Raw genomic sequence first — 24451 nt, forward strand, 5'->3', positions numbered from 1 at the left:
ATGTGTATGTCATTCACTTTTAGTGTCAACATCCAGTCTCTTTCTTCTTTATTGTTTTCAGACACAACATCTACATAGAACTCCTCTATGTCGCTTTCATCTACTGCATGGACCTTGCTTTGTTGCATTTGGTTCTTACATCAACGGGCATAATGGTTGTTCTTGTTGCAACTATTGCAGGTTTTACCATATGCTGGACACTTTCTTGGTGGATGCTGTGAACCGCATCGACTACATGACTTTCGATTGTCCGTTTCATTTTCGTTCGCTGGCCACGCCTCTTTTTTCACATTGGCGCTCTTTTTGTTAAACGGTTTGTGTCCATTCATTCTCACTGCATCCACGTTGCAGCTACTGTCACTGAACAGCTCCTTTGCCTGCAACTTCACAGTCTCTGTAGCCCTACACAGTGCTATGGCTTTTCCCAGGTCTAGATCTTGCTCTCTTAGCAGTCTTTCCCTTAGACCATTATCTGGAATACCACACACCAGTCTGTCTTTTATCAGCGAGTCTGTCAGTCCCCCAAATTCAGACGATTTGCTTCTGTTTCTCAGTTCAGTCACATACTGATCAATAGTCTCTCCCGTTTTCTGTACACATGTGAAAAGTCTGTGCCTCTCAAATGTCACGTTACATTTAGGTATGCAGTAGGCCTCAAACTGTTCCATTATTTTATCTAGCTTCATTTTGTCTCCATTAGCAGCGAATGTGAAATTATTATACACCTCCAGCGCTTCATCACCCACGACATGTAAGAACAGTGACGCTTTTATTTTATCACCTTTCTCGTCAGCTCCGATTGCTGATAAATACAACTCTAAACGTTGTTTGAATCTCCTCCAATTTTCAGCCACATTACCTGTCTTCTGAAGCATCGCCGGTGGGAGTAAACCTTCCATTTTTCACTTCGTTAGCTATTCTCTAATGGTAAGTAACGATGTTCTCTTTTGGCTTGCTAATATGTGGAGAGCTGATTTAACTTCAGATTTTTCCTCTCCATCTCTTTCAGCCACTTCTGACACCGTAATTGATTTCTTTGTGGGTTCAATGACGAGACATTTATGAAAGAGAATGTCTTTTAATCTAAAGTCTGTTCAACTCTTTATACAGCATTTACAGGAGACATTATGCTAGTGATGCATCTAGAACGAAACTGAAACTAAACTCAACTGCCTTGCTTGTCTCGGTCACATGCCCTCTGCTGGTCAGGCACAAGCAATCGAACAGGCAAATACCATCTCTATTTGCTGATATCATTACAGTTTAAGGTGCACATCAACACAAAACTGGCAGCATAACTCAGAAGCAATTGAGCACACTAAAGCTGAGGTGTGAGATCCCCTCCAAGAGGTGATCTAACACCAGTTTGAGTTCCCAAATAAATGCAGTAGAAATCCAGTTTTAGATGCATAAGAGGGATTCTTGCACCTGATTAAAGATGTAGGCACCTCTGTGACTAATATGGACTGTTTGAGGGTCGGGGTCTTAGTATGGGCCTTACCTATAACTGTGCAAAGCAGCTGGCAGTTTTTACAAAGGAAAAGCCGAGAGACCGTCAATTTTCCCTGTTTGCCAGAGGGAGTTCCTCTCTCTCTTGAAGAGCAGCACTACATCTGTCATTCCATTCGCTGCTGTGCTTCAAAATCAGGAAAAGTACAGCTGCCCCAGTTCTTTGAGATGCTGTAGGATAGGAAGATGGGTGCTGATAACACATAGTCAGTGCATGCATCATGGACTTTGCCAGCTTGTACAAGTCTGTGTCTGTCTTTGAATGGTATTATATTGTTTAAGCAGTGATTTAGCTGCAATAATCAAAAGAATGACATGTCACTCACGAATTCATCACAATCAGGGTTCAATTTAGTATTTGTATCAGGAAATAACTTTAGGCAAATGTTACAACTGGTATAAGTAAAAATAATTAGAAAAAGGATTCTAAAGTATTGTAAAAATATTGTACAAAGAAGAATATAGACGAGGTACATATTTTAACTTTGTAAATATCTGCCTGTTGCCTTACTGGATTGCATTTAATTTGTTTTCTGATATTTAAATAAAAACCTGTTAAAATTGTTATAAAACCAAATGCATGACTCACTTGCATAGATCAGCCATGATTTAATTAAATGTTGGATCAGGCTGGAGGGGCTGAATGGCCTATTCTAGTTCCTATATTTCATAGATGAGTGGTTCTTCTCCTCAGAGAATGTGCAGGAGAAATGCAACTCACAGCTGCCCTTTTTCCACATTGATAAACAAGTGATCAGCAGCTGAAAATTGGGGGTAGCTCTTTGGCTGCCCCATTGATGCCCATGGCATGCTCAGGTGGGCCTGTAAATCGGTGAGCAGCCCGCCCACCTGAAACAGGCGTAATGGTGTTTAAATATGCAAATTGGGGTTCTATGCCGATTATAAGATCCCGATTGCAAAATTCAGGTACAAATGGTCAGACTGTGTGTTGTGCACGCCCAGCCTAGTTGTACCAGGCATTGAGCGGCCTAGCCAGTGGGACCGGTGGAGGCCGCTCAACAAAATGCCCAGGAGATTTTAAGTGCTTTTCCTGGGTCCACAAAAAAACTCCGTCCGACTGCCGGCCTTTTCGAGGCCCTCCCCAGGATCACCCCAACCACACCAGACCCACCTACCGGGCGGCTCCTCCAAAATGCAACGGGGCACACATTTTGCACACATTTTGGGTGTAATTGAATTTCTCCCCCTGTATTTAGTTCTTTGTGGTATGTTTCTGAATTCGTAAAATATGCCACTTTTTATCTGCTTTCATTTTACCTGAGTATAGGCCAGAGTAGAAGCAAAAGCAGACAAGAAGCAAATATAAACAATTAGCAATTAATGGGCCACAATCTGCAGCCCCTATGGGTGCATATGAGGTGCGCACGTGCCCCTAAGGGTCGCACAAGCTCCGGGTTTTGGCATGCGCTGTGCATGTGCTAAAACACGGAACTTGCAATTTGTCAATCTTGATATATCATCCGCATCCCCGGGAAAATGGCATCCGCGGGCAGAGAGTTGCGCTATTTGCCCAACTTCTGTCCAGCGAATGCCCGTGAAATTCTTACGCCTGGTAAAAGCAGGCGTAAGGCCTACTTTTATCAACGTAAGAGTTATAAAAACAGAAAAATAAAATTTTAGCAATAAATTATACATTAAAAACTTGTTAAATAAGGTAAGTTTATTTTTAGCCCCTTTAAAATATGTAAATTTATTTTTCACAAAATTAAATTTTAGTTTTAAATATTTAATTAAATGCAATTTTAATTAATTTTAAATATGTAATTTTAAAAAAATTATTTGATATCTATCTGTATTCCCACATTCCCCAAAAGTTATGCATAAAGGGACCCTGTATGGACAAGTTGTTGAAAAGGGTACCCAAAAATGGCTTCTGCAACCTCGTGACCAAAAGTACAGGATTTTAAAAGTAAGCCCTGCAGGAAAAAAAGGCAGGCACTGTTTCAAACCTGATACGAAACTTAAAATGCATGAATCTGTGAAGCGACTTTGTGGAGCCAGACAGCTAAAGCAAACACAGAATATGCATTCATCCACCTTGAAACAGATCAAGTTAGAATGGGCCTAAATCGAGGCCATTAGGTTTCTGCATATTTAATCGGTAACAGAACCTTATCTGAGGAAGGATGTCCTTATCTGAGGAAGGATGTTCTTGCCATGGAAGGAGTTCAGCGAAGATTCACCGGGCTGATACCTGGGATGGCAGGAATGATGTATGAGGAGAGATTGGGTCGATTGGGCTTGTACTCACTGGAGTTTAGAAGAATGAGAGGGGATCTCATTGAAATGTATAAAATTCTGACAGGACTGGACAGACTAGATGCAGGAAGGATGTTCCCGATGGTCGGGGAGTCCAGAACCAGGGGTCACAGTCTAAGGATAAGGGACAGGCCATTTAGGACAGAAATGAGGAGGAATTTCTTCACCCAGAGAGTGGTGAACCTGTGGAATTCTCTACCACAGAAGGCAGTAGTGGCCAATACATTAAATATATTCAAGAAGGAGTTGGATATATTTCTTGATCCCTTTAGCATTAAGGGGTATGGGGAGAAAGCAGGGACCGGGTACTGAATTTGGATGATCAGCCATGATCACATTGAATGGTGGAGCAGGCTCAAGGGGCCGAATGGCCTACTCCTGTTCCTATCTTCTATGTTTCTATGTTTCTATGTAACAGCTCACAGTAGCCATCGAGTCAGGAAACCCAATTAAGTTTTATAAACAACAAACAGCCAGGACATCGAAACCATTAAACACGGAGGCAACTACTCCAGAAGTCGTTAAAGTAAAGGCTGTAATCATTTTAAACGAGCCCGCCAAAAGTTAGACAAAGGACTGACCTGATTTGGCGCGCAGATAAGGAATGAAGAATCGGGTATAATTGTAGGCCCATTGGAAGTGATCGGTCTCTTATCGCTCTCTTGCTCTGGCCTCTTATCGTTTGGCTTTTGGACTGCTGCATCTTGTTCTCGTGCCCTGGCCTTGTGGTGGGCTCTCTGCTCGCTCCCCGCACCGCTCAACACCAAGGATGCCCATTACTACACCGAGGGCTAAACGCGGGAGGAGAACGAGGCCCGAATTTGAAAACACACAGGACACACAGGCCACAAACGGGCAGACGAGATGAGACGAGACAAAGAATATGGTAAACCGGTAAGGGCAGAGAGGGGCAGTGGAAAGACGCGTTGGGGGCCAAACGCCTAGTTACAAGCTGGCGTTTGACAAATAAACTGGCGTTCGAAGCATGCATAGCAGCGTCCACGACGAATAAACTGGCGCTCGAAGGATGGGTAGTAAAATCAGTTCAACAGTGTAAACCGCCAACCGAGACCCAACCGTTTTTGAAACCCGTTAGCGACTAAACCGCCCAAGGAAGAAGAAGAAGACGAAGACGTGATTCGACGACGACATTAGCTGAGGAAAAGCAGGGTGATTCGCACAAACAACTCCACCGCCGTGCCCTGTGACCAAGTTGCGATGAGACACCCCAAAGGACAGCAAGAGTGAACCTCAAAACCCCACCAGTTAAAGCAACAGATTTCGAATTGGTGAGCATGAATTCCTGGCCGCTCATAGCTTAATCTAGTTAGGTATAGGAGGTAGGATAAGGATAAGGGGATTTTAATGTATTTGTTTCCCTCGATGTGCCGTGTGTTCCCCATTCCCATATAAGTGTATTGTTTGTTTATGCCTGTAATTATTCCAATGGTTCTCAGTATTGTGTTTTATTCAGCCTTTTAATAAAATTTTGGTTTTCTTGCACCAAACCACTTGTCTACTCGATTTTCTGTATCGCCACCTGTACCTAAGTCCGGTGTTTAGAACCCAGGGGTGTGAGAGCGATTTGAACCATTCAGAGACAGTCAGAGGTGAAGCTGACTGGGCACACAGCCACCCCCTACAGAAATGGTGACCGCAGCAGGATTCCGGCAACAGGGGTGCGATACAATAGACAATGGTTCAGATGAGCAAACCATGATGGAGGAAAGGATTTCTGATTATGTGTTTAGCAAGGTGAACATCACTAAGAAGTGGATCACCAATCTGTTAAGGGCTGGGCGTCCGGTAGATGCAGCACCTAATTGGACAGAAGGGAAGGATCACAATAAATCCCTGGAGAAGGCAATCTGGCTGATGTGCTTCAAAAAGCAGGTCCAGCTTCTGGACAGGCTGGTTGCAGCACAGGCAGCCAAGATAAAGGAGTCAGCCCTGGAGATCTAGGACAAGGCTCTAGCAGGGGAGAAGTTACTGGTAGCATTGCAGGCCCTGAATCAGGAATGGGAGAACATAAGGCCAGGTTGGAACACCTACAGTGCCAAGTCGCCGAAGCCAAAGGTAACGAGTTGAGGTTACGGGAAAGAATGCCCGCCTAGCGAGACAAGTAAGAGAGCAGGAGGAAAAAGTAAAGGAAGTAAAGCCAGCGTATATGGACCCTGCACGGAAGAGATTGAAAATCTGAGCCTGGCCCTGAGGAAGGCAAAGGGCATGGTGTGCCTCATAAGCCCGAGGGCAGGCCAGGCGGATTTTACAGGGAACGAGGGGAGAACGGTTCAGACACCACAGGTAGTGCAAAAGGGCGACCCGGTTGAGGAACAGGAGGTCTCACGTCCACCACCTATAGCGCCAGGTTTTAGCAAGGTCTGGCAGCAAGTGGGGGGGGGGGTGGAGTCAGAGGTGGGAGCGGAGGTGGAACAACTCCGCCAGAGAGGCCGGAGCCAGGACCGATGTGCCCAGCCCAGCATCGGAGGTTCCCACCCATTAATGGCGATGACGAGGGACCACTTCAAAACCAGTTTGTATTACCCAATAGCACCCAACAGCTTAGGGCTATTGTGAGCCATATCCCAAAGCTCTCCAAAAAAGGGGACCCCTCTGTAAGGGGTTTTCCTCGAGAGGTTTCCCTGAGGTTTCTCTCTCTAGAGGCCTCTCTCTCTTGCACAGTAAACCTTGAGTGGTACGACCCACTTGCCCCTTAGATTCTGTACTCTGGACTTAGGCCCAGGAACTACAATGTAGAGAAAACTCGTGTAGACCAAGTTTGATGAAACAAAATGAAATTTTATTGCAAATGGAAAAATATATCAAATCAAATGCAACACAGATAAGAGTACGGTACATGGGAGGGAAAAACAAACACAAACAAATCATAACAACATTATACTAACTAAGGCAAATACAGGCATCTTATATTCTACAAAGATCATCATGAAATAAGGAAATACACGGAACATCGAGGGACAACAACTCATTTTAATTGTACCCTTAAATCCAGCCCCTTATTAAACCTATCTAGATCTGATTGTGAAGGGCCAGAAACATGCTCACCAATCCCACTAGGAAGTGCAAGGTTTTGAAAACGAGCCTGTGTTTGGTCCTTTCAAGCGTTTCGTCTCCACGTGGATCGTGGAGCTCCTGCGAACTGTGCCACACCTCTCTCCTGAGGTGGGAGTTGGGGGCAGCTGGACATCGGCGGGCCTGGCTGTCAGCGAGGTCGACCCTGGTCAGGGGAGCTTTGGGCTGGTGTGGCCCCTTCTACCTTCAGCTACGGCCCAGGGATGGTCGATGATCTCCCGATGGTCTTCCCTGGGGCGGGACGCTGGTTCCGAAATGACTCTTTATACAGTCAGAGTTGTCCTTCTGATTTCTCCAACGGTGGAGCAGTGTCCGCTGATCTTTCCCCAAGCCAGCTCCTCTTTACCCAGCTCAAAAGCTGGACAGGCTGCTGGGGCTGCAACGACTGTCCGATTTTAAACTGTCATTTTTCTCAGCTCTCTTTGTGACTGTCCGAGCTTGTTGATTCAAGCTTCCTCCAGCGTCTTCTTCCAAGCTGTTTCTTCCTCCTCAAGCTGCGTGTCCGGGGTGCTGCGCTCCGTGCTTCAACTGCTGAAAGGTCTCTTCAGATATACCTTTCTTCCCGAGGCCTCACTTCCCGCCCAAAATCAGGTTAGTCTTTGTTTTAACATTGGCGGGCTTTGAGCAAAGCGGGGCAGTAATTATATTAAAAATCATTTTAAGCGGCTGGTAACAGGCCCATCTCTGGTTGGAAATGGCTTTCATTGTTTTGAATGTCCTGCTGATCTCGTTATCTAGTCCTGGGTGCTGTTCTCATGAATATGAAATTGTCCCCTTTTGTCTGGGGCAGCATCTTGATGGCCTCTGTCTCCAGGCCGATCTTGACTAGATCTGCATCTAATCCGTATGCATGCCTGTGGGTCTGGTTTCGTTCTCTCAGAAAACGGCTTCCTGAATTTACTAAGGGTTCAATCCACATAGCTGTCTGAGGTTGCGCAGGAACCATTTTAAAGTGTCCCAATAAGCTGGTCACATGATACGGCGGCCATTTAGTATGCCCCTTTTTCTGGGATTCTTTTAAAACAGTCTTTAGAATCACGGCCTCTTCTGCCATTTAACCCTTATTAATATTAAATCCAAATTTGCGAATCCTACACTCCCCCCTGATGATACTGTAACTTGCTTGAAGTATCATAATTGTGGGTGAGCAAAATTTTCTGACTTTCCACAATCTAACCATCCCCGGTATTTACCTATCTATGACCCCACGACACATGCGTTTCCCATTTCAGAAAAATCTAGTGTAAATTAAGCATCTATAGATGGCAATACCTTGGAGTTAAAAATCTTATAACTTACTTCCAGGTGTGGAGGGGGTCCTTATACCCCTACATCACCTAGTATATACACATTATCAAATAATAATCACATCTAATAAACTTCAATAATAAAATGAAATAAATACGAAAATCCAAAAACACATGAATACCCATCAAAAAATAATACAGAGGAGGGAGGGAAAACTTTAACTTTATACAAAGCAGCAAAAATCTAAATGGGTGTCTCTTCTTCTACCCGCACATAATGCTCCCTCCATTCCCCTCTATTCTCGTACTTTTGCGAATGTTTGACCTTTTTACAGTGTACAAACAACAAATACACCACAATGGCAACCTGGCACACTACAAGAATGTGGGAGGCTATCCTAATCCAGGAAGGGATTAGTGAACAGGTCCCACCATGGTGGGGTCACTATATCCAATATGCCTGCCCCTATCTCTAACGTCTACTGCTCCAGTGTGTAGAAGTGTTTCCGTGAAACAACAACGGCTTTTAATATCTTGGTGAGGTGTTCAGGGAGAGGGGGAATGATATATCCAAATTGTGCAACGAATCGCTGAAAATCGGTGAAATTCTCTTTCACAGTGAGGTGAACAGTGGAAGGTTCAGGGATGGGGACTATTCGCTCTTGGGCCACTTGAACTTCTGCCCTGGGCTTGAAACAGAAGCTGCTGTCACTCACCGGACACCAACCGTGCTGTCCATGTTGGTAGTGGGGTGCTGCACTGGTGACACAGTATGTCCCACCTCCTATATATGCCACCTGCGGGGGCACATGGCCTTGTGACATTGCCTCCATGGTGCAATTTATAGGCTTCGCACCAGCAGTTCTGAACCCGCACTGTGGTTTTGAATGGGCATTCAAGTGCTGGGGACACAGGATGATGTGTGCTCCCCGGCTCCGGCACCTCGAGAGGTCGGTACCCGTCATTGCATGCTCCCATCGAATGACATAAGTTGGGACCCCCATGTAGCGAATGTGCGCACTCCCCTAAATGACTCCAATGTTCTCCACCCTGTATACCGGGGCAGGTTTGGCTGTCTATCCCAACACCGGCATTCTTACCACTATACCCATAATGGTGTGATTAGACCGTCCACAGTCCACTGGGACTGGGTAGGCCTCTGAAGCTAGTCTGAGCTGGCACGGGCTCAATGTATTCTCAAAAGGGTGGAGGGCTGCGAGGTGCTTGTTGCTAATCCAGGAGGGGACTAAGCCTTGCTTTAAATCCTCCAGATTACTGCTGCCCTCGCCCAGTAACCACGCCCCATATAGCACACAAGCTTCATTCTGTGCAGCCTGATTGGACGCATTCCGATCCTCCCTGATGAGAGCATTTACCGTTTTGGCGTGTTTCTCCAGCTCAGCTACTATCTCTTTTAAGTGTAGTGTCATGGCCTGGTCCTCATGTAACTCAGAACCCACTACCTCATTCTCATCAGTCAGTATCTTTCTTAGCTGTGTTTTCAAACCATTAATCTGAGTTTGTAGCTCCACGTCATCCAGTGTGTTGATGACGGAAGTCCCTGTGTTAAAAGCTGTGAAAATATCATTTACTGGAACCCTTCTTTGTCTCTCCACTCTGTCCAAGACCTCATGTGGTGTGGTGTACAATTCGTCTCTGTCGACATCGGCAAAGTCGAATTCGTAAAACTGTTTAAACATGTTTGTTAACAGGACCTGGTATAATTGCTGCATTTCCTTGGGGCACCACGCTAGCAATCTTACCTAGTGGACCCCTTGGTACAGTACCTGACCTGTGGGTACCAATATCAATCCGTTCCCGGGTCCCTTTGTTGTGGTGGGGCACCCTTCCTTGAGGGCTTTAGCTACCGGAACTGTGGGCAGGGGCTTGTGGGGTCGGGTGATGAGCTCAGTGGCGTTCACTGGGATCTGTGAGTATGGGACTCCGCACGCCCGTGAGCTGACGTCCCACCTCATTCCTTGCACAGCATCCTGCCATTGTCTTTGGAAAAAGATGGAGACGCTTGTGGGGCAAGCGCTTTCTGAACCCCACATACAGGTGTAGATCCCCTCATCTGGCTCCCACCATTTGTCCCAACAGACACTCAACCCCCCATGTGTCCCCGTAATTGTCCGATGGGTGTTATTACCCAATCTTTCCCACTCCACAGTGGAGTTCTTCATGGTGCTGCACAACTTACGCAGCCACCACCATCGATCCAAGGGTACGTGGCCATTGCAAACAAGGCAGATCTTCTTGCCCACGATGACGCTTATCCGGGGTGCAATGATCCGCACCCTGGGGCACATCAGAGACGTTTCTCTGTATGCAAACCCCGTCTGGCTGGAGTATTCAGAGGAGTTCGACCCCAGCCACCCTGGCCATCTCCCTTCATGGAAGTAGGCCCCAGTCTCTTCAGCGTCCCATGAGCCGGTTCCGTCAGTCGCGGTGGGGCCTCTATTTCCAGAGCACCCATAGACAGTGGAGTCCTTGGTGCGGCCCCGATAGGCCCAGCTCCATCCAGCCATCTCGATCGCGACGAGGATCCCTCTCATCTTTACTGGCTTCTGCAACAAACCACACAAATATAGCCATGCTCCCGAGAGATTCTGGCTTAGGTGACGGCATGATCGGGTCTTTCGACCTCGATCCAAAACAACACACACACACTGGGCAGATTTAAAACTACTTGAAATTCTAATTATCTTAATATTTACACTTAAAACTTAAACATAAACTAAACTTATGTACAGCGCCGCCCGTCCCTGGGCGGCTTGCCTAATCCCTGATCGGACTGCAGATCACGGTGGCATAGTGGTTAGCACTGTTGCCTCACAGCGCCAGGGACCCGGGTTCGAATCCGGCCTCGGGCGACTGTCTGTGTGGAGTTTGCACATTCTCCCCGTGTTTGCGTGGGTTTCCTCCGGGTGCTCCGGTTTCCGCCCACAGTCCAAAGATGTGCGGGTTAGGTTGATTGGCTATGATAAATTGACCCTTAGTGTTAGGGGGATTAAATACGTGGGGTTACGGGGATAGGGTGGGATATGTGTTGGTGTAGGGGTTACGGGGATCGGGTGGGATATGTGTCGGTGCAGGCTCGATGGGCCGAAATGGCCTCTCTCTGCACTGTGGGGTTTCTGTGATTCTGTGATTTCTGTGATCACCGCTCCCTGTGGCGGGGCTGCAGTGACCTGTCGCTCTGGTTCCCCACAGCCTTTCGCTGTTAAACGGGGACTATGTTTTCTCAAGGATTTCCGAAGTCGGCGTTTACTAGGAGTGGGTGACTCAGGCCAAGACTTTACAGGCTGAGGCGTTCGGGTCGACCTGCGAGAAGGTACTTTGGGCGTGGCTCCCTTAGCGAGTGGACCTTCGGGTGGGGCCTCAGCTCTCACAGCCCGTGGCTTTTCCACGACTGTAGGCTTCAGCTCCCTTCCCTCAGGCTCCGCCCCTTCGGGAATTGGGCCTGTGGCAGACGGCTCTTCCCCACCTGTCCCTACAGGTGGAGGATCTCTGCCCCCAACTTCTACCTCCCCCAAGCTTGAGTCGAGGGCGGGATCTCCGCCCTCCGACTCCACCTCTTCCAGAATCGTGTCGAGGGTGGGACCTTGCTGTTAGGGTCCCTCCTCGTCCGAGTCCCAGGCCATCGGAGAAGGCTCCCCCCAGGTGGGCGGGACCTCTTCTCCTTCCAAGCAGGCTACAACACCAGCTTGTGTGGTCTGTGACTCATTGCGCGCCTCAGGCTGAGGATCTTTATCCTCAGACCTGGCTTCGGTTGCTGATGTTCTTGCACCCGGTTTAAACTGTTTGCACTGGTTGATGTGAAACCATTTACAAGCCCTTAGCTGACCCTCTAAACTGCCAGCCTTCGCTGTAAACCTAGCGTTCTCCTCCCTTAAATCCTGCTCAACTAACTTAGCCTCCGCAACCTGGCACCGCAGGTATTCCTCCATTTTACAGGAGGCTTCTTCCTGTGCGTGTCTTTCTGCGGGACACAGGTTGACAGGCTGCGCTGGCTCTAGTCATTGGAGTGAAGCGGTTGGGGCTGTGTGAACGACAGGACCAGTGGCGGCTGCTACCTTCCCCTGCGATAGCATCAGAAACCGCATTGTCTCTATGATTGACTCAATCGCAGCGGGAATCATAACTGCGCCAGCTCCTTGTGCTGGGGCAGAAGCTACGGCTTGGGTTTGGGCTGGTGCTGGGACAGCGTTCTGGGCTTGGGCTTGGGCTGCGGGAAATCTCCCTTTATTATCCTTCCACGGATTTCTACAGTCTTTGCGCCAATGTCCATCCTTCCCACGCCCATAGCAATTGAGCTTGGCTTCGACAGGGCGTTTCCCCTCCTGACGCCACTCCTGCTTGCTTGGGGCTGCGGGTTTTGCCTCATGCACCTTTCTCTTCTGGGGCGGTGTTTCCTGACCTCTGCAATTCTTATACGCCACATTTAACTGACGGAGCACCGTTTCTTCCATGACACCGGGACCTTGGGGATCAAACCATGATCTGGCTAGGGCCCGTATCTCTGGCAAGCTGTTGGTAACCACGCAACGGAGCCAATGAACCCGCTGTTCGTCGCTCATTTGAGCCCGTTTAGGCATACCTGGACAGCTGCGTCGATATACTGGCCACAGCCTTTCTGCGAAAACCCGTGGGGGTTCTCCAGATAGCTGCAGGTTCCCTTCCACATGGTCGAACGGACTACTGTCGTCCACTCCCATTACTTCTAAAACTTCCTCCTTGAGATCCGTCCCCTCTTGGCATCCTCTGAGAGGCACTGAAGGATTGTAGGATCCAGGGAGAAAAGCAACAGTTTCGCCTGTTCCTGATCATCACAGTCATTTATGGCTGCTGTTTCCTCTATCTCCCTGAAATGAATCGAGGGATCTCCCTTTACTGTGAGTCGTGTGAGGTGGCTCACCATGGACCTTAATTGCGGGCCAGCGTAGGGCACCACGAGCTTGTTCTGGTGGGGTCCGACACTGCCATCGGCAGCGTTGGGACCGAACCTCTGGTGCCGAGCGGGACACATCGGTGCCGGTCCCGGCTTTTCGACCAGTGGTTCTCCCACACACTCCACCTCGGCTACCTCCTCTTTCGCTACCCCCTCCTTTTCCGACCAAGGCTCACTATAGCTCGGTGGTGCTGAGGGCTCGGTGGCTGGAACCACAATTACCTCAGCTGAAATCGGCTGTTTCGATTCCTTCAAAAAGTCCACGTGACTGGCTTTCGGGCTGACGAGACACACCATGCCTCTTGCCTTAACCAGGGCCGTTCTTAGGTCCTCTATGGTCTTTTGGCAGGGGCCGTGGTCTGTGCTCTCAAACCCGTGCTCGAGGGCCAGCTTGTAAGCTACCTTAACCTCCACTACTCTCTCCTCCTGCGCTCTTAGCTGTTGTGCGAGGCGGGCGTTTTTCTCCCATATCCTCGTTTCATTGATCTTTGCTTCAGTAACCTGGCACTCCAGGTGCTCTATCCTTGCCTGATGCTGACTAGCTACCACTTGGCGTTCCTGATTCAGCACGTGAAGCGCTGTGATGAGTTTTTCCCCACCCATGGCCTTTTCCTTTATCTCTGCTGCCTGGGTTGTGATCTTGGCTGCCTGTGCTGCAACGACCCGGTCCAAGATCTGGACACCTGCTTCTTGCAACACATCAGCCACACTGCCTTTTCCACTGACTTCTTATGCTCTTTGCTCTCTGTCCACCTGATGGCTGCGTCCACTAGACGCCCATCCAGCAAGAGATCGGAAATCCACTGTTTAGTGAGATTTACCTTCCCAAAGACATAATCCGCTATTCTCTCATCCATTGCATTTCGACCATTCAAACTTGGATCTACTTCATTGCAATCCTGCCACCAGAGTCCTGCCGTGGTCGCCATTTTCTGTAAGGGGTTTCGTTCCTCGAGAGGTTTCCCTGAGGTTTCTCTCTCGAGAGGCCTCTCTCTCTTGCACAGTAAACCTTGAGTGGTTCGACCCACTCGCCCCTTAGATTCTGTACTCTGGACTTAGGCGCAGGAACTACAATGTAGAGAAAACTCGTGTAGACCAAGTTTGATGAATCAAAATGAAATTTTATTGCAAATGGAAAAATATATCAAATCAAATGCAACACAGATAAGAGTATGGTACATGGGAGGGAAAAACAAACACAAACAAATCATAACGACATTATACTAACTAAGGCAAATACAGGCATCTTATACTCTACAAAGATCATCATGAAATAAGGAAACACACGGAACATCGAGGGACAACAACTCATGTTAATTGTGCCCTTAAATCCACCCCCTTATTAAACCTATCTAGATCTGATTGTGAAGGGCCAGAAACATGCTCACCAATCCCACTAGGAAGTGCAAGGTTTTGAAAACGAGTCTGTGTTTGGTCCTTTCAAGCGCTTCGTCTCCACGTGGATCGTGGAGCTCCTGCGAACTGCGCCACACCTCTCTCCTGAGGTGGGGGTCGGGGGCGGCTGGACGCCGGTGGGCCTGGATGTCGGCGAGGTCGAGGATCGTCGGCTCGACCCTGGTCAGGGGAGCCTTGGGCTGGTGTGGCCCCTTCTACCTTCAGCTACGGCCCGGGGATCGTTGATGATCTCCCGATGGTCTTCCCCGGAGCGGGACGCTCGTTCCGAAGTGACTCTTTATACAGTCAGAATTGTCCTTCTGATTTCTCCAACAGTGGAGCAGAGTCCGCTGATCTTTCCCCAAGCCAGCTCCTCTTTGCCCAGCTCAAAAGCTGGACAGGCTGCTGGGGCTGCAACGACTGTCCGATTTTAAACTGTCCTTTTTCTCGGCCCTCTTTGTGACTGTCCGAGCTTGTTGATTCAACCTTCCTCCAGCGTCTTCTTCCAAGCTGTTTCTTCCTCCTCAAGCTGCGTGTCTGGGGTGCTGCGCTCCGTGCTTCAACTGCTGAAAGGTCTCTTCAGTTATACCTTTCTTCCTGAGGCCTCACTTCCCTCCCAAAATCAGGTTAGTCTTTGTTTTAACTTTGGCAGGCTTTGAGCACAGCGGGGCAGTTATTTTATTTAAAATCATTTTAAGCGGCTGGTAACAGGCCCATCTCTGGTTGGAAATGGCTTTCATTGTTTTGAATGTCCTGCTGATCTCGTTATCTAGTCCTGGGTGCTGTTCTCATGAATATGAAATTGTCCCCTTTTGTCTGGGGCAGCATCTTGATGGCCTCTGTCTCCAGGCCGATCTTGAGTGGATATGCATCTAATCCGTATGCATGCCTGTGAGTCTTGTTTCGTTCTCTCAGAAAACGGCTTCCAGAACTTACTAAGGGTTCAATCCACATAGCTGTCTGAGGTTGTGCAGGAACCATTTTAAAGTGTCCCAATAAGCTGGTCACATGATACGGTGGCCATTTTGTATGCCCCTTTTTCTGGGCTTCTTTTAAAACAGTCTTTAGAATCACAGCCTCTTCTGCCATTTAACCCTTATTAATATTAAATCCAATTTTGCAATTCCTACACTCGATCCACTTCAGGGAAGTAGAGCAGGCAGCCAGCATCAACGACTGCGACGGTGCTGAGCAGGCCAAATTGCTGCTATTCTCTCTGGAGAGTAGGCTCCTCCAATCCCTCTCTGACGAGTGTAAGAAGGGGCAGTGCGGGTATGAGGAGCTAAGGGATGAAGTTCTGGAGGCCATGGGGATGAATGAGAGAAGTCCTTCCTCCCGTGTGGAGAAGACCGTCCAGCTCATAGGGGAAACCCCGCAGGCTTTCGCAGACAGGTTATGGCCGGTTTATTGGAGCGCCTGTCCTGGGGCACCTAATCGGGCATTCCTGAACCAGGGTCAGCTGGCCCATTGGTTCCGTTGCCTGGTGGCAAACAGCTTGCCACAGGTCCGGGCCAAGGCGGAAGTCTGGTTCGACCCCAAGAATCCCCAGACCACCGAACTTACGGTGATCAGACAGTTGACCCTAGCCTATAAGAACGGTAGGGGAACCGATGCACACCCACCTAAGGAGAAGGTGCACGAGGTAAAACCCGGACAGGGTAGGAAGGAGTGGCATCAGGAAGGGAATAACTCTTCTAGCATTAAGATGAATTGCTACGGGTGTGGGAAGGACGGCCACTGGAGGAAGGAGTGCAAAAACCCTTGGAAAGATAACAAGGGAAAGAATTCCACAGCCCCAGCCCAAAAGGCAGAGGCAGGAATCCCTCCCGCCGTGGTCGAGTCATTTTTGGACACCATGAGGTCCTTATTGACTGGCCACGGGAGAGTAGCAGCCGCTACCTGTGCTCTGACCCCATCAGCCCCACCCAACCCACAACCATGAGTAGAGCCAGCGCAGCCTGTTTACCTGTGTTCCCTTCGGTATGATGAATGGAAGAGACCCCTCGTGGAGATGGAGGTAGAAAAGGTGAAGGGGACCTATCTGTTGGACACAGGGACATCATGCAACGTGGTCCATTCAGCTAACCCCATCACCTTGCCTCTATCCAATGGGGTCCCATACAGTCTGTCGGGATTCACAGGCAAAGAACAGGCCGGCTCGTTTTCCATCCCGCTCGCCATTCGGTTAGGACCACTCCGCTCCAAGTGGACCTGTGTCCTGATGAGATGGGAAGTGAAGGGTGGAAGAGGGGTCCTGGGAGCCGACTTTATTGTTAACCACGGGATCCTGGTAGATTTAAGGAATCATTGCCTATGGGTGGCAAGTACAGGGAAGGATGGCGAGGTAGTAGTAATCCCAGGGAAAGAAGGGAAGGGGACCCTTTTGCACCATAAAGCCCAAAGAGGGTTATAACCTTGAGCTCATGGTCAGTAACGCCCCAAAAGAGTTCCAGGTATTTGTGGACGCCCACCTAGCCACATTTGCCATGCACAAACACGACTGCGGGAGGGTCAACGGGTTTGAGGTCAGCGTAGACGGGGACCCCATGGCCCGACCACAGAAACAGTATAACTACCCCAAGGAAGCGGAGCCAGACATGGAAGCAGCCATGTCCTCCTTAGTGCAGCAGGGAGTTCTGAGGCCGATAGCCACCCACGTAAACTCTCCACTGTGGCCGGTTAGAAAACAGTTCAAGTTTGCCTTTACGTTTAAAGGACAACAGTACATGTGGAACTGTTTGCCTCAGGGCTTCCACAACAGCCCCAGCATCTTCCATCAGTGCATGGCGAATAGTTTAAAGGGTTTCAGCCAGCCATATGGATGACCTGCTCCTATTCACGGATTCGAGAGAGGCGCATGGCCCACTGCTGGCCGAACTGCTGGAGCTGCTCAGGCAGGAGGGTTTTAAAGTAAACCCAAAGAAAGCGCAAATCGGCCAGCGGGTGGTGAAATTCCTGGGCCTGACCGTACGTGCTAGGGAAAGGGCCATAGGTAAGGCTAGGAGGTAGGCGGTACAGGAGTTACCCGTCCCCAACACAGTCACGGGTGTGACTACATTGAAGACTATGCAGCCACAGCAGCCCCTCTGCTCTGAATCCTACACAAGGGGGTGGAGTGGGTTTGGGATGAGGGTTGCCAGGCAGCATTTGTCAGGCTCAAGGAGGACTTGCAGACCGCACCAGCTCTAGGGGCCATAGATGGGGGGAAAGAGTTCTTCCTGGAGGTAGCAGCCAGCGGGGATAGCCTGAGTGCTGTGCTGCTCCAAGAGTGGCATGGCCGGCTGAGGCCGGTGGTCTACTCCTCCAGGATACTCACGGATGTGGAGAGGAGCTACTCCAACTGTGAGCGGCACCTCTTGGCCACACATTGGGCTGTGAAGAGATCGCTGATCTTCACAGGCACCTCTTCCATCACCCTCCTCACCCATCACACACCCACCCAGATGCTTCTGGATGGTAGGATCAAGGATGGAATGGTGAGTAGTGCCCGCATTGCTCGCTGGACCCTGCCCCTCTCACAGATGAACCTAAAGGGGAAGGGTCTCTGCGAGCCAAAGCTCGCAGCCAACCTGGTATATCCTGGAACAGCCCACCGGTGTTCCATAGAAGGGGTTTGGGAAGTGGACATAGGTTTACGGGCCGGGATACATCCCACGGGCCGCGAGATCTATGTGGACGGCTCCAGCATGGTATCTGCTGGCGAGCGACTCACGGGGTGTGGAGTTTATGACCCAGCGGCAAACATTGCCCTGGCAATTATGCTCCCCAGCACCATGAGCGCCCAGCAGACTGAACTGTCAGCGGTAGTGTACTTTGTTACAAACCCCGAAATCTTCCCCACCCCATACACGATTTGCTCGGACAGCATGTTTACGTACAATTCGTGTACGGAGTACCTGTCCATCTGGTCCCACCGCGGATACACCTCCGCTGACGGGAGACCCCTCACAGTAAAACCCCTGCTGGAGAAAATCCTAGCGGCAGTGGGGGAGGAAGCGGAGGTTTTCATCCATAAGGTGAAGGCCCGTTCCTCCACAGAACCCCGTAGTCAGGGTAACCAGCAGGCTGACATGCTCGCTAGGGAGGGTGCCCGCACAGGCACTTTCTGGGACCCATATGGATCCAGACCCATGGCAGCAGTCAGAGGTAGGGACAGGACACAAGGGAGTGCAGGGTTAGCTTTAGCCCCGGACCTTAAGACGGTCCAAGCCAAAGACCCCGTCCTCAAGGCAGTCCTCGGTGCAGTAGCTGAGGGAAAAAGGGTAGAGGGCCCTTACGGCGCAGCAGCCCTCTCCATAAAAGAAGGCATGCTGTTCAGGGGGGAACTGTGGGTTGTGCCGCAGCAGCACTGGAGGGAATTCCTTCAACTGGCCCATGAGGGCCCAGGAGCGGGGCATCCCGGGCCTGAGACCACCTGACAGCGGGTGGAACAGGCGGGATGGTGGCCGGGACTCAGGGAAGATGTCCGCGAGTTCTGCACCAGCTGTCTGGTGTGCGCTGCTAATAACCCTGACCCCCATAAAAGGAAGGTACCCATGGGACACATCAGGAGTGTAGAGGGACCATGGCAGTCAATACAGGTCGACTACATCGGGCCCCTACCCGCCACCAAGGGAGGCTATAAATACTGCCTAGTCCTGGTGGACGTGTTCACGAAATGGGTAGAAGCCTTCCCCTGCAGAACAGCCACAGCTCTGGGTACTGCCAGGATCCTGGTCCGGGAGGTGTTCTCACGGTGGGGGCTATCACAGTATGTGGAGTCCGACCAAGGGAGTCACTTTACCAGGCAGGTAATGCAGAATACCCTTATGCTGCTCGGCATCGAGGGGAAGTAGCACGTTGCCCACAACCCACAGTCATCAGGGATTGTGGAAAGGATGAATAGGACCTTAAAGGAAAGATTGAGGAAGGAGACGGTGGACTCGCCTCAAAAACGGGTGGAGGTCCTACTGTTGGTCCTAATGGGGATCACGGCCAGCCAGTCGAAAAGCACGGGGCACTCCCCGCACGATCTGATGACTGGCAGGGTTATGCGGACCCCACCCATGTACTAGCCGCGGTGCTCACCGAAGGTCAGTTCAGAGAGGTAAACTGGGACAGGTTCGTCCGAAACCTTTTCAAACACCTTAAGCAGGTCCACGGGCAGGCGGCTGGGAACATGGGAAAGCAGCATCGGAGCAACCGATTGCTGTTAGAACCCCGAAAACACCACGAGTGGGAGGTAGGGTTCAGGTCATGGTGAGGAACTATGCTCGGGCAGGATGTTTAGAACCGCTATACATGGGGCCCTACAGCATTGTAGACAAGGCCAGCCCCATGGTATACGCCATTAAGATGCCTCGGCACACCAAATGGTTCCATATTAATCAGTGTAAACTGTTTAAGCACGACAAGAGAAAGCAATCAGTTGGGGAAAGCTCTGAGGACAGAAATCATCAGCCTGCAGCGGGAATGAGTTCACAGACTGCACAGGCAGGCGCTGTGGCTTGTTTAAGGGGAGTGGCCATCCCGCCCACCGATTGGGATACTCCCCCACTCTTCTGGGATCTAGAGGAGGAGGGACCCGAGGGCGAAGATCCCGCCCCTGACCCAGGTTTAGAGGAGGAGGGACCCGAGGGAAAAGACACGGCCCCGGACCCAGATTTGGGACCTGGGGGCGGAGAACCTCAGCCTGCAGCAACGGGCTGCGAAGAGTTACCTGCCCCTAGCCCAGGTTCAGGAGACGTAAAGCCTGAGGAAGAAGATCCCCAGCCAGCGGTAGTGGTAAGTCCACAGACCACACCGGAGGGGGCAGCGGCTCGGGTTAAAGGCCCACCAACCAGAAAACCCCCACCCACCAAGGTCCCTAGAAGGTCCACACGGACTCCCCAGCCGAGGAAACCATGGTAACCGGCTCCCCCGTTAAAAAGGGCCGCCCCTCGAGTGAGGGATCGGTCCGAAGACAGAGGTCCCCAACCAGCACAGGCTGTGAGGGACCAAAAGTGCAGGACAGTGCGATCATGCCGAAGGGAGCTGTGTGCCACAGCCCTAACAGGGATTAGTCTGGCCGCCCGGAGACGGGCGGCGGATGTATACAGTTTAGGTAATTTCAGTTTAGGTTTTTTTAAATTTTGGGTGTTTAGTGTAAGTTTAAACAAGGTGATGGGTAGTTTTAAGTAAGTTGTAATCTGTTAAGAGTGTGTGTATTTGAGTCGAGGTCGCGAGACCCGACTATGCTTCACCCAAGCCAGAGAATCTCCTCGGGACCTGGCTGTATGCTCTTGTAACTTTTGCAGAAAGATTTTCAGGATGAAGGGGGGCGTAATCCTACTCGTCCTGATAGGACTGAGCATTGGAAAGTGAGGTGACATGGAGGAATCCCACATCTATGGGTGCTAAGGAGTAAGAGCACCTATAGTAACCGATGGAAGTGGCGAACGGGACGCGGAAGAGATCGCTGTCTACGTCCATGAGGTTAAGTGGCCAGGGTGGCTGGGGTCCAATTCGTCTCAGTACTCCAGCCAGACCGGGTTCACGTACGGGGAGGCCTCCCTCCTGTGCCCCAGGGTACAGGTCGTTACCACAAGGGTCAGCGTCACCGTAGGGAAACGTGTATGTTTAACATGCAAGGGACACATTCCTTTGGCTAGGTGGTGGTGGTTCAGAAAGCTGAGCAAGGATATGAGGAACCCTGCAGTTGAGTGGGAACGGTTGGGGAACAATACTCACTGGACGATTACAGGGACTCACGGGGGATTGAGTGTGTGCTGGGACAAGTGGTGGGAACCGGATCATGGGATTTATGCTTGTATGTGGGGGTCAGAGAAGGTCTGCCCCACAGGCATATCCATCATTTTCCACCGGCAGTGGCAAGACGCCGGGGAGGGGATGAAATGGGATACCAGCCTGAAGGTGTGTGCGGTCCCATACTCCCCGATCCCAGTCAATGCCACTGACCTTGTGACCCGGCCCCGAAAGACCCTGCCCATGACCCAGGCAGTAAGGACACACAGGGAGGGGTGCCCCGCCACCACCAAGGGACCAGGGAATGGGCTGGTACTAGTGCCGACGGATCAGGTGCTATACCAGGGGCTACACTATGCGGTAGCCTCCGTGATTTTAAACCTCACCGAGGTACACTTACCAGAGTGGTGCCCCAAAGAGACAGAGCAGCTATACCAGGCCCTGTTAAAGGAGATGTTCAGAAAATTTTACGAGTTCGATTTCGCCAATGTCGACAAAACCGAAGTGTACACCACACACCATGAGTTTTTGGGTAATGCGGGGAGGCAAAGAAGGGGAGCATGGAATGATGTTTTTACTGCGTTTAATACTGGGTCCTCTGTCATCAACAGTTTAGATGACATAGAATTGCAGACCCAGATGAACGGTTTAGAAACTCAGTTAAAGAAAATCTTAATGGATGAGAACAAGGTAGTGGGCTCAGAGTTACATGAGGACCAGGCCATGACGGTCCATTTAAAAGAAATTATAGCCGAGCTGGAGAAGCATGCAAAGATCATAAATGCCCTCATAAGGGAGGACAGAAATGGTTCGGACCAGGCTGCGCAGAACGAGGTGTGCGTGCTGTAAGGGGCGTGGTTGCTGGGTGAGGGCCGCAGTAATCTGGAGGATTTAAAACAGGGTTTAGTCCCCTCCTGGAACAGCAACAAACACCTCGCAGCCCTCCATCCATTTGAGAATGCATTAAGCCCGTGCCAACTCTGGCTAGCTTCTGAGGCCTACCCAGTCCCAGTAGACTGTGGATGGTCCAACCACATGATCATGGGTATAGTAGTTAGGATGCCGGTCATGGCTAGGACAGCCCGACCCGCGCTGGTATACAGGGTTGAGAACATTGGAGTCATTCAAGGGGGTGCACACATTCGTTTGACAGCGGTCCCACCTTATGTCATAATGTGGGAGCATGTTATGACAGGTACTGACTTCTCGGGGTGCCGGAGCCGGGGAGCACACATAATCCTGCGTCCCCAGCGCTTGAACGCCTATTCAAAACCACAGTGCAGGTTCAGAGATGCTGGCGCGAAACCTATGAATTGTACCATGGAGGCAATGGCACAAGGCCGTGTTCCCCCACAGATACCGGGAGCCCGGCACCGAGGAGAAGTGCCGGGCTCTCGGAAAACAGCCGGCACTGCCGCGGGGCAGATCAGGAGGCCGGGGACGGAGGTGCTGGCAGGCGGCTGCCAAAAGAAACGGCCGCCCCGCACCTCCACCTTAATTTGCGCCACTGCCACCACAGGTAGGCCCCGTGAACCGGGCACGATTTGTGAACGGCGCTACAGAGGTGGGCGCTACCGAATATCGTGATCAGGGCGGTAGCGGGGCGCTGCGCACACTGATGACATCATCGGTGGTTGCGCAGCACAACAGGCTAACGCCGCCATTAGCGCCCCAGCTAAATATCACGGGAGGCGTGGCCAGTGGCCCTAAAGCCACTGATTGCCCTCTTTAGGCGCTAACTGGTGGCGCAGCCCACTGAATTTCTAGGCCATTGTGTCACCACAGGAGCGCCCCACTGCCAGCATGGACAGCATAGCTGGTGTCCGGTAAGTGACAGCAGTTTCTGCTTTAAACCTGAGGCAGAAGTTCAAGTGGCCCAGGAACAAATTGTCCCCATTCCTGAACCCTCCACTGTTCACCTCACTGTAAAAGAGAATTTCACCAATCTACAAAAGTATGTAGCGCATTTCGGCTATGAAATTCCCCCTCTCCCAGAACATCCTACCAAAATACTCAAAGCAGTCATAGCTTCACAGAAACATTTTTACACTCTGGAGCAGAAAACAGTAGAGATAGGGGCCAACATATTAGATATTGTAGTTCCACCCTGGTGGGACATTTTTGAGAATATAGAGGTCCCTTCGTGGATTAGACTGGCTTCCCACATTCTCGTGGTTTGCCAGTTGGGGATAGTATTGTACCTAGTATGCACTCAGTGCAAGGGAAAAGGTCAAATACTCGAATTCTGAAACCAAAGGGCGTGGAAGGAACATTATGTTAAGGTGGAGGGAGATACACCTGTTTGAATTTGTTGTTTGTATTATTGATTAAAGATCATTCTTTTTTTGTGTTTTGTGGTTTTAATAAAGATTTTCAATGTGTTGTTTGTAATAAAGATGACGTGTACCAAGTGGTGCAGGGGTGTTGGACCCCTCCATGCTTGGATGTGTGTAAACGACTGTAATTATTCTATCTATGCTTATGTACACATTTTTACAGAATGGGAAATGCATGTGTCGTGGTTATCTTAGATAGATAATTGCAGGGGAAGATTGACTATGGAGGGTCGGAAATTTTGCTCACCTTATCAGGATGATAATTAAAGCAAGTTTAGTATCAACATGTAGGGTTCTCAAAATTCCCACATTCCCCAAAAGTTATGCATAAAGGGACCCTGTATGGACAAGTTGTTGAAAAGGGTACCCAAAAATGGCTTCTGCAACCTCGTGACCAAAAGTACAGGATTTTAAAAGCAAGGCCCTGCAGGAAAAAAAGGCAGGCACTTTTTCAAACCTGAAATGAAACTTATAATGCATGAATCTGTGAAGAGACTTTGTGGAGCCAGACAGCTAAAGCAAACACAGAATATGCATTCATCCACCTTGAAACAGATCAAGTTAGAATGGGCCTAAATCAAGGCCATTAGGTTTCTGCATATTTAATCGTTAACAGCTCACAGTAGCCATCAAGTCAGCAAATCTGTTTATTTTCATAAATAACAAACAGCCAGGACATCAAAACCATTAAACACAGAGACAACCACTCCAGAAGTCGTTAATGTAAATGGCTGTAATCATTTTAAAGAAGCCCGCCAAAAGTTAGACAAAGGACTGACCTGATTTGGCGCGCAGATAAGGAATGAAGAATCGGGTATAATTGTAGGCCCATCGGCAGTGATCGGTCTCTTATCGCTCTCTTGCTCTGGCCTCTTATCGTTTGGCTTTTGGCCTGCTGCCTCTCGTTCTCATGCCCT

The sequence above is a fragment of the Somniosus microcephalus genome, chromosome 5, assembly GCF_052327205.1.
Source record: "Somniosus microcephalus isolate GS21.2 chromosome 5, FLI_Smic_1.0, whole genome shotgun sequence".
In the NCBI taxonomy this organism is placed as follows: Eukaryota; Metazoa; Chordata; class Chondrichthyes; order Squaliformes; family Somniosidae; genus Somniosus; species Somniosus microcephalus.